This window comes from Loxodonta africana, chromosome 21 (assembly GCF_030014295.1).
Source record: "Loxodonta africana isolate mLoxAfr1 chromosome 21, mLoxAfr1.hap2, whole genome shotgun sequence".
NCBI classification, from domain to species: Eukaryota; Metazoa; Chordata; class Mammalia; order Proboscidea; family Elephantidae; genus Loxodonta; species Loxodonta africana.
The window spans coordinates 22,401,744-22,414,049 of NC_087362.1; positions in this window are offsets into that span (position 1 = coordinate 22,401,744).

Sequence of the window (12,306 nt, forward strand, 5' to 3'; positions counted from 1 at the left end):
AGACACACCTTAGACTTAGAGACACAAACAAACTAAAACTCAAAGGATGGAAAAAAGTATATCAAGCAAACAATAAGCAAAAAAGAAGAGGAGTAGCAATATTAATTTCTGACAAAATAGACTTTAGACTTAAATCCACCACAAAGGATAAAGAAGGACACTATATAATGATAAAAGGGACAATTGATCAGGAAGACATAACCATATTAAATATTTATGCACCCAATGACAGGGCTGCAAGATACATAAATCAAATTTTAACAGAATTGAAAAGTGAGATAGATACCTCCACATTTATAGTAGGAGACTTCAACACACCACTTTCGGAGAAGGACAGGACATCCAGTAAGAAGCTCGATAGAGACACGGAAGATCTAATTACAACAATCAACCAACTTGACCTCATTGACTTATACAGAACTCTCCACCCAACTGCTGCAAAATATACTTTCTTTTCCAGCGCACATGGAACATTCTCTAGAATAGACCACATATTAGGTCATAAAACAAACCTTTGCAGAATCCAAAACATCGAAATATTACAAAGCATCTTCTCAGACCACAAGGCAATAAAACTAGAGATCAATAACGGAAAAACTAGGGAAAAGAAATCAAATACTTGGAAAATGAACAATATCCTCCTGAAAAAAGACTGGGTTATAGAAGACATCAAGGAGGGAATAAGGAAATTCTTAGAATGCAACGAGAATGAAAATACTTCCTATCAAAACCTCTGGGACACAGCAAAAGCAGTGCTCAGAGGCCAATTTATATCGATAAATGCACACATACAAAAAGAAGAAAGAGCCAAAATCAGAGAACTGTCCCGACAACTTGAACAAATAGAAAGTGAGCAACAAAAGAACCCATCAGGCACCAGAAGAAAACAAATAATAAAAATTAGAGCTGAACTAAATGAATTAGAGAACAGAAAAACAATTGAAAGAAGTAACAAAGCCAAAAGCTGGTTCTTTGAAAAAATTAACAAAATTGATAAACCATTGGCTAGACTGACTAAAGAAATACAGGAAAGGAAACAAATAACCCGAATAAGAAACGAGAAGGACTACATCACAACAGAACCAAATGAAATTAAAAGAATCATTTCAGATTATTATGAAAAATTGTACTCTAAGAAATTTGAAAACCTAGAAGAAATGGATGAATTCCTGGAAAAACACTACCTACCTAAACTAACACATTCAGAAGTAGAACAACTAAATAGACCCATAACAAAAAAAGAGATTGAAACGGTAATCAAAAAACTCCCAACGAAAAAAAGCCCTGGCCCGGACGGCTTCTCTGCAGAGTTCTACCAAACCTTCAGAGAAGAGTTAACACCACTACTACTAAAGGTATTCCAAAGCATAGAAAATGACGGAATACTACCCAACTCATTCTATGAAGCCACCATCTCCCTGATACCAAAACCAGGTAAAGACATTACAAAAAAAGAAAATTATAGACCTATATCCCTCATGAACATTGATGCAAAAATCCTCAACAAAATTCTAGCCAATAGAATCGAACAACACATCAAAAAAATAATTCACCCTGATCAAGTGGGATTCATACCAGGTATGCAAGGCTGGTTTAATATCAGAAAAACCATTAATGTAATCCATCACATAAATAAAACAAAAGACAAAAACCACATGATCTTATCAATTGATGCAGAAAAGGCATTTGACAAAGTCCAACACCCATTTATGATAAAAACTCTTACCAAAATAGGAATTGAAGGAAAATTCCTCAACATAATAAAGGGCATCTATGCAAAGCCAACAGCCAATATCACTCTAAATGGAGAGAACCTGAAAGCATTTCCCTTGAGAACGGGAACCAGACAAGGATGCCCTTTATCACCGCTCTTATTCAACATCGTGCTGGAAGTCCTAGCCAGGGCAATTAGGCTAGACAAAGAAATAAAAGGTATCCGGATTGGCAAGGAAGAAGTAAAGTTATCACTATTTGCAGATGACATGATTATATACACAGAAAACCCTAAGGAATCCTCCAGAAAACTACTGAAACTAATAGAAGAGTTTGGCAGAGTCTCAGGTTATAAAATAAACATACAAAAATCACTTGGATTCCTCTACATCAACAAAAAGAACACCGAAGAGGAAATAACCAAATCAATACCATTCACAGTAGCCCCCAAGAAGATAAGATACTTAGGAATAAATCTTACCAAGGATGTAAAAGACCTATACAAAGAAAACTACAAAGCTCTACTACAAGAAATTCAAAAGGACATACTTAAGTGGAAAAACATACCCTGCTCATGGATAGGAAGACTTAACATAGTAAAAATGTCTATTCTACCAAAAGCCATCTATACATTTAACGCACTTCCGATCCAAATTCCAATGTCATATTTTAAGGGGATAGAGAAACAAATCACCAATTTCATATGGAAGGGAAAGAAGCCCCGGATAAGCAAAGCACTACTGAAAAAGAAGAAGAAAGTGGGAGGCCTCACTTTACCTGACTTCAGAACCTATTACACAGCCACAGTAGTCAAAACAGCCTGGTACTGGTACAACAACAGGCACATAGACCAATGGAACAGAATTGAGAACCCAGACATAGATCCATCCACGTATGAGCAGCTGATATTTGACAAAGGACCAGTGTCAATTAATTGGGGAAAAGATAGCCTTTTTAACAAATGGTGCTGGCAGAACTGGATATCCATTTGCAAAAAAATGAAACAGGACCCATACCTCACACCATGCACAAAAACTAACTCCAAGTGGATCAAAGACCTAAACATAAAGACTAAAACGATAAAGATCATGGAAAAAAAAATTGGGAGAACCCTAGGAGCCCTAATACAAGGCATAAACAGAATACAAAACATTACCAAAAATGATGAAGAGAAACCCGATAACTGCAAGCTCCTAAAAATCAAACACCTATGCTCATCTAAAGACTTCTCCAAAAGAGTAAAAAGACCACCTACAGATTGGGAAAGAATATTCAGCTATGACATCTCCGACCAGCGCCTGATCTCTAAAATCTACATGATTCTGTCAAAACTCAACCACAAAAAGACAAACAACCCAATCAAAAAGTGGGCAAAGGATATGAACACACATTTCACTAAGGAAGATATTCAGGCAGCCAACAGATACATGAGAAAATGCTCTCGATCTTTAGCCATTAGAGAAATGCAAATTAAAACTACAATGAGATTCCATCTCACACCAGCAAGGCTGGCATTAATCCAAAAAACACAAAATAATAAATGTTGGAGAGGATGCGGAGAGATTGGAACTCTCATACACTGCTGGTGGGAATGTAAAATGGTACAACCACTTTGGAAATCTATCTGGCGTTATCTTAAACAGAAATAGAACTACCATACAACTCAGAAATCCCACTCCTGGGAATATACCCTAGAGATACAAGAGCCTTCATACAAACAGATATATGCACACCCATGTTTATTGCAGCTCTGTATACAATAGCAAAAAGTTGGAAGCAACCAAGGTGTCCATCAACGGATGAATGGGTAAATAAATTGTGGTATATTCACACAATGGAATACTACGCATCGATAAAGAACAGTGACGAATCTGTGAAACATTTCATAACATGGAGGAACCTGGAAGGCATTATGCTGAGCAAAATTAGTCAGAAGCAAAAGGACAAATATTGCATAAGACCACTATTATAAGATCTTGAGAAATAGTAAACCTGAGAAGAACACACACTTTTGTGGTTACGAGGTGGGGATGGAGGGAGGGTGGGAGAGGGTTTTTTATTGAATAATCAGTAGATAAGAACTGCTGTAGGTGAAGGGAAAGACAACACTCAATACATGGAAGGTCAGCTCAATTGGACTGGACCAAAAGCAAAGAAGTTTCTGGGATAAAATGAATGCTTCAAAGGTCAGTGGAGCAAGCGCGGGGGTCTGGGGAACATGGTTTGAGGGGACTTCTAAGTCAATTGGCAAAATAATTCTATTATGAAATCATTCTGCATCCCACTTTGAAATGTGGGGTCTGGGGTCATAAATGCTAACAAGCGGCCATCTAAGATGCCTCAGTTGTTCTCAACCCACCTGGATCAAAGGAGAATGAAGAACACCAAGGCCACAAGACAACTAAGAGCCCAAGAGACAGAAAGGGCCACATGAACCAGAGACCTACATCATCCTGAGACCAGAAGAACTAGTTGGTGCCCGGCCACAATCGGTGACTGCCCTGACAGGGAGCACAGCAGAGGACCCCTGAGGGAGCAGGAGATCAGTGGGATACAGACCCCAAATTCTCATAAAAAGACCAAACTTAATGGTCTGACTGAGACTAGAGGAATCCCGGCGGCCATGGTCCCCAGACCTTCTGTTGGCACAGGACAGGAACCATCCCCGAAGACAACTCATCAGACATGAAAGGGACTGGTCAGCGGGGGGGAGAGAGATGCTGATGAAGAGTGAGCTAATTATATCAGGTGGACACTTGAGAGTGTGTTGGCAACTCTTGTCTGGAGGGGGGATGGGAGGATAGAGAGAGAGGGAAGCCGGCAAAATTGTCACGAAAGGAGAGACTGAAAGGGCTGACTCAAGAGGGGGAGAGCAAGTGGGAGTAGGGAGTGAGATGTATGTAAACTTATATGTGACAGACTGATTGGATTTGTAAACGTTCACTTGAAGCTTAATAAAAGTTATTAAAAAAAAAAAAAAAAAGTCAATGGAAAACTACAGCAACTCAATTCTGATATGACTACTAATGGCCCAGGCCCTTTAGGAAGGAAGATTTGCGTCACCCACCAGACAAAGAACCATGGCCAGCTGAGGTGCTTGCTGAGGGTAGTATGGTGTAAGAAGGCAGTTCTAAATACCAGTTACAACCATGTGACCAGTTGCTGAAATCAGAACTGTAATTTTTATGAATATTTCTTCCTTGTTTTATTAAATGTGTATGTGTGCATATAGGTATATATATATAAAAACAAAAACAAACCGATTGGCTGATGGATTCGAACTCCTGGTCTTTTGATTAGTAGCCAAGCTCTTAACCACTGCATATAGCAAATATTTTTACCCCTGCCTTATATAAAATATAAAATGTAAATGGAGCAAGTGTGTTTTTGGTTGTATGCATGCTAGTTGTATCATGTTAGGCTCAAGTATCACCTTATAATTGTATTTATTTAGAGATTATCTACGGTTTTAAATGTAAGAACTAAAGATTTGAATCCACTTTATTCTGCATTTGTTGACAATACTCACTAATTCCTCTATCTTTTTTTTTTCTTATTGTGGGAAAACTCCATTGGTTTCTCAAAGATTTCACTGCATCAAATATTAAAAATAACAGAAAACCTTCTATGGCTTCCTTTGACTATTTGAAAACGCTTCATAATAGACAATACATTAGGTACTATGGTCAAATGACCCATGGATTTAATAAAAGCTGAATTTCAAACAGTCACCAACATGAGTCTTCATTGAACTCTTGCTTTTGGCTATTCTTATAAAATTATCAAATTTGCAGTTTCACTTGTCCCAGAAGCAAAAGATTCATATTCTGTAACCAAACTGGAGTACTGGTCATTCTTAATCATTTTAAAATAACTTCTTACTGCAGTAGTTATGCTATTATTTTATCACTACTTTAATGCTTAATTCAACTGTATTTGAGTTATCGGTTCATTTTGTGAATTTGAGATATACACAGGACTGTGGCCATAGCAACAACAAAAACAGGAGAATCAGCAAACAAAAATAGTAACATACAAATGATATGAACATAGTGATCTAGACAAATTGACTATGCTGTGCTTAGACTACATACACAATCCTCGACAACAATGATTATGCAGGACATAGAGACATTTCTGTAAAAATTCATTTTTGATATTATATTTCAAATGTATTAAATGTATGCAAACACTTTATTTTTCTTGTCTTAAATCACCAAGAACGTGGATCTATTCCCCACGGATGATTAGCGGCCACCAGTGTTCCGTGGACTACCCTTTGAGAAACATTGCCCTAAAGGTTCGTTGTAGGTACCTCAGGGAATTGTGTCAGGAGCAGCGGGATGGAGCGTGGCCAGCAGAATAAAAAGACATTTCAACAAGAAGGATTCTGCTTTCGTATAATGTACATATTGAGTTTCTGAGGAAAATTTTTACTTCAAGAAAGGCTTCTCCTGACTTAAACAAAAACAAAAAATGTTTAAAAATCATAACCTCTACATTTGTTTTGAAGAGTAGGTATGAAACAAAGACAAATTATTTGAACAATACCATACTATCAGCTACTGGTACAGCTAGAACAGGAATCCAAGGTGTTCTAATTCAAGATGGTGGTCTTCCGCAATATCATCTTCTCTTCCTATATGAATGGAAGACAAAAAGGATAGGCTCCTTTTAGAGCAAAAAAAGCTATTAAAACTGTGGAAAGGCCTAAAGTAAATGTCTAAATTAAATAACATGTAGCTGATCCAGTAAAACTTCTGGCAGAGGCAAGAAAAAGAGAAGAGAAATAATGAAATAGTTTTTATGCTACTTCGTGCTCTGAGTAAACAAAAAATGTTGAGAAAGTTATTCTTACGTATGTTACCCTGTTTCAGGAGTTAAAACCAAATCTATTTAAGAGGTGGCCAAATGGATTAGCAGATTTGGGTATGCCAAATTAACTGTTTAATGATCTAATGGATCCACCATCTCTACCATCCAATTTTTTTGTTGTTGTTATGATGGAAGTTATTTCTGAGGAAGATCTAAAATTCACTTGTCAGAAATCTACCGTTTCCTAGCCAGAATTACACTAAAAAACAAGCCTCAACTGCTGACCTTTTAAATTCATCCCTTTTGAAACTCCAATCACAGAAAAATACTCAGGGAAATGTGGCTCTTTCATCTCTGTGTGGTGGTGGATACATAGCTCTTCCTACAGAAGTTGGCAACCCACAGTTCCTTTATTCACTTGTGAAATATGCTTTGAAAAAGTCATTTCCAGCCAAAGTTCTTAGCCTTCTATTTCCTTCTTTACTTAAAATGAGGAAATGATTTGTAGAAAAAGAAAAAAAAAAAAAAACAATAAAAGGATTCGTTTATTGTATACTTAGTTGGTCTGAATTATCCCCTAAGCCACATCTTTGCTGACTCTGGGAACTCCCACAGACCATTCTCCACACTTCATAGAGCCAGCTATTTTGCAAATTTTTATTCCCCAAACTAACCTAGGAGAGAGTAACACATAAATGCTGAATTTTCTTCAATACGTGCCAGATACTTAGGTTAACATTACTATACAGTAAAGAGTGAAGGGACAGATAGAAATTACAATTCTGTGTGCATGTGTGTTTGAAATCAGACACTCAAGACTTTGTGCTGCTTCACTTTATTTATTTGTACCTCAAATTACTTTTGCAACCAGAGTTCTTTGAGCTAACAGTGAAGTGACTTTGGATTCCCTAGGTAACTACAGATTAATAACCAAAAATAAACCCATTGCCATCAAGTCGATTCCAACCCATAGTGACCATATAGGACAGAGTAGAACTACCCAATAGGGTCTCCAAGGAGTGGCTGGTGGATTAGAACTGCCAACCTTTTCGTTAGCAGCCATAGGACATAACTGCTCTACCATCAGGGCTCCACAGATTAATAGGAGCTAATATTTATGGAGCGCTCACTACATGCTGGTTGCTGTGCTGGGCATTGTCTCTTTTAATCCTCACTTTAGACCTATGGAAACCCTGTTGGCATAGTGGTTAAGGGCTACAGCTGCTAACCAAAAGGTCGGCAGTTGGAATCTGGTGGAAACTCTAGGGAACAGTTCTACTCTGTCCTGTAGGGCCACTATGAGTTGGAATCGACTTGATGGCAACAGGTCTTTAGAGCTACAGCTGCTCATCAAAAGGTTACCAGTTGGAATCCACCAGCTGCTCTTCAGAAACCCTATGGGGCAGTTCTACTCTGTCCTGTAAGTTTGCTGTGAGTTGGAATCGACTCCACGGCAATGAGTTTGATTTTTTTTTTTTTTTTTTTTTAGTTTTCAACCTTATGAGTTGGACATACTTTACAAATGCTAAAACAGGCTCTTACATAAGTTAAATAAGTTTCCTGAGGCTACAGAGCTAGACATTATGGTACAGAGCCTGGATTCAAATCCCTGTATAACTAGACAGCCCGTAACTATCCTACACTCTCCCCACAAGTAAGGATGCTCATTAAATCAGTGTTTCCTCTTTATGAGGACTCTTAGAAGGAACCCCTGTGAGTCTGAGTACCAAGAACAACTGGACTTCTTCTTCTCAGCAAATGACTGTTGTTATCATTCTCTCGCCTACTAAAAAGAGTAGAGCCAAACTCCTGGTCCTCTCCCAGCAGTGAAAGAAACCTTAAAGCATTTATCCAGTAATCTCCCTGACCTCATCGTTTTCTTCCTCTTCTCATGTTCGTTTGAGTTCATTTTCTTCATTTGTGTAATTTGTTTTCCTTTTTATCTTGGTTTGTTTTCTGTGTTCACATAAACTGTCTTAAAGGTTTTCCGGGTAGTAAAGGAGAAAAATAAGCAAAACTGGAAATGTGAAAGATGTTACAGAAAAGACAAATTGTTTTGGATAACTGGCATGGAGGATAATTCACAAGTGTCAAAGTGAGAACTTATTCTGAGACTAACATATTATGTTACTGCGTGGATTCCTTTCTCAGATAATAGAACTTCAGTTTTTCACAAAGAGGCTTTGCTGTCTCAGCAACAAGTTGAAAATTCCAACCTTCACTTTTCTTTGAAACTGTCTGGAAAGCATAAAAATGGAAATCAGTGGTGAGGATAAGGGAAAACTGATAAGAAAACATTAGGCTGCTGAGAGTTTTCTGATTCTTTTTTTCCTTCCATGTGAAAAACAGGCGAGCTATGTGTTTCATTTTTTGTCTCTGAAATTTCATATTAGCGTATATGTTTTAGCTCAGTATGTAGGTAAATACAATCTACACTGAATATAAAAAAATATATAGCTAACACTTAATATAGCTAACACCGAAGTGACTTTGCGTTCTTCACAGAAACACAGATTAGTAGGAGCCAACATTTGTTGAGCACTTGCTACATGCCAGTTGCTGTGCTGGGCTTTGTCTCATTTAATCCTCACCTCAGCCTTATGAGGAGCCCTGACGGTGCAGTAGTTAAGAGCTCGGCTGCTTACCAAAAGATACCCAGTTCAAATCCACCAGCGACTCCTTGGAAATCCCATGGGGCAGTTCTACTCTGTCCTCTAGGGTAGCTATAAGTTGGAGTCGACTTGAGGGCAAGGGGGCTTTCAGCCTTATGAGGTGGACACAGTGTACAAATACTAAGACAGACACTTAAATAAGTTAGTTTCCTGAGGTCATAGAGCTAGAAGTTAAAGTACAGAGCCTGAATTCAAATCTGGGTCTAGAGTCTCATTTAAGAAAACGAAATTGCATCAACCCCAGAACAAGTAAGCTCTACTCTTTTTCCTTCTTCTTTTGACAGTCCCCAGCAAATTAAAACAAGGCAACATGAATAAAATGACTGATTTACTGGCCAGTTCCATAATGACGGCATTTTGTAATCATTTGATATTTTGAAATCTTCAATAACATGAAATTACTAGAATTGTCATTGTCACTCGTATTACAGCAAAAGATAACACAAATTACCAATGAATACAGTCTTTATATTTTTTATAGTATTACTATTAAAATCATTTAAGATGTGTCTATGTAGACCAGTACAGAAAAAGGTGCCAAAATTTACCAACATTCTCTCTCTTCTCAAAAAAAAAGAAAAAAATATAGATAGATAGATACATAGATACATAGATAGGCAAACAGTCAGAAAGACAGACACACAGATAGATAGATATAAAACACCTGGATGGTGCAAATGGCTAATGTACTTGGTCACTAACCAAAAGGTTGGTGGTTTGAGGCCAGTCCGAGGTACCTCAGAAGAAAGGCCTGATGACCTACTTCTGAGAAATCAGCCATTGAAAATACTACAATCAGAGCTCTACTCTGACACATATAGAGTCTCTATGAATTGGAACCGACTTGATGAATATAGATAGGTAGAGATATATAGTTATATACATATATTCCTCATTATATTTAAAATAATAAGTAACATTATAAAATCTTAAAGTTCCACTCTTCCAGTCACAATTGATATCCCCTCTGAAAGTTTAATTTTTGAAATGTTGGCATTTTAGCTTAGGCTTGAAGTTTATGGCTCTCTCCTATCAATGAAGAAAACTTTAAAGTATTGACTCAATCAATTCCATCACAATATATCCCCCATAAGAATTCATTCTACTTATGTTAGATTAAAGAATATAAAAGTGATTTTTATTTTTTTAATTGGAAATTTTTCTAACATAGAGCTATAATATATATATATACCCATGGGAAAATTGTATAATTGAAACCCATTTAAAAGAACAATAAATGTTCTGAGGTGAGATGTCGGCCTTTAGCTCAGTACAGTCCTTTCCTTGGGTGGTTTATATCTGAATTCTAAATCTTATTTCCATCTAATAAAATTATTCAACTGAGAACATTTTGAGTAAATGTAAAATAAAGAAAATGTGCGTAAGGATTCCCTGTTTAATTATTCGAGTTCTCCTAAATCCTTGGAATGAAGGTCATTGAATTGCCTAAGACCTTTCCATCATTCACATTTTTTTCCAAGATGAATTGATCCCAAGATTCCTGTAAAAAGGAGCAAGCATAGACAGGCCGGGTTACATCGAACCACTGGAATATGTACTGAGTAGCCTCATGAAAATCAGTCTGCTTGAACCAACACACAGAACACAACAAAATCTATGATGTCTTCTTCCATTTCTAAACTCTTCTTTCTGTCTTAAAGACAGATTTATTTTCTTCACTGAGTAACTTGGATTAGAAACTTCCCTGGAGAGAATCCAAGGCTGGGCAATATGGCTGGCATGAGCCTGTAGAGCGATTACTTCACTGACCACTGAAACCAACACCACCTGTGGGCTGCCACATGGCAGTTGTTTAATTAAGCACAACATCACATGCAGAGCAATTTCTGATGGGAAATGAAGATCCCGCTTGAAACTGCTAGAGGCATTAGACAAGCAAAATGTAATTATCTGAACTGAAATCCAGCTGACATTTCTGACAAGGAATACCAGGGGATCTTTAAGGATCAGATGCTCCATTTTAAGTCAGTGCCTCTGGCTTCATAGTCTTCTACTCCTCCCTTTCTCCCCCCCAAGTGGAGAGAACACCACACACTGAGTCATCAGCGCCACTTGATTTCGCTGCCAAGTCTTCTTGCTAACACAGGAGAGGCCAGGCTTACACTAACAGAGTAATTGAGACAAGTATCCAAATATTTTAGGCCAAATGAATTTTGATTCTTTCCAAATTAAAAGGATTATATATTATTTATGGAAGTTAGAATTCTGCTTTGGCCTCTCTCTTATTGCAGGGAAAAGTTTTCCTTTCTTTTCGAATTATACACATAGATATAGGATATCTCAGATTGGTCTTCTTTGGCACTCAATAAAGACAGTGATTTAAATTATGTTTTTTCAAACATAACCTTTTAGGAAAGACCTCTTGGGCCTTTTAATCACAGGCTGTGCTCTTCTAGGCAGAAACAAGGTGAACAGATTAAAACCAGGATATGATCCAAGCTGTGCCAATGTTTGCTTTTAGGATTTTCAGCACCTCAAGTGAGATTAGTTAGTGACTACATCCCCTAAGATGAGCTCTTTGCCTTAAGAAAAAAATAAAATAAATTTTGGAACTTTTTGGGAATATTGAGTTTTAAATAGAAAAGACCTCTCAGTTCAATACTCTTTTAACTGCAAAGGCATATTTTCATACAGTATATATATCATGTACTTTCTCCATTTTAATTATTTCAGCTCCAATTGGCTAACGTACCGTTCTTTGGGAGGATCTTTTATAATCAATCTTGGCCGTTAGGAATTTTTCCTTGGTTCTTTACCTAACTTAATTTTTTCTTTGTTTAGATTTATTTTAGTAGTCTTAATTATATCCCACTGGATTTCTTTAAACAATTCTTTTCTTTCCTTCACTTTTGCCTCCTGATTTGTTTTAGGAAAAACACTATTTACTTGCCAAACTTCTCCTTGTCCCTCTCATCACTTTATTTATAGGAGAGTGACCACTGGTTCTGTTTTGTGCCTGTTGTGGTGGTGTAATTATTAATGCCAATCACTTTCACTCTCAAAAGTGAACCGATCTGAATGATAAATTATACGATGATCCTAATTTTAAAACACTCATTGTGCTGGTATATTACTTTAAGTGAAA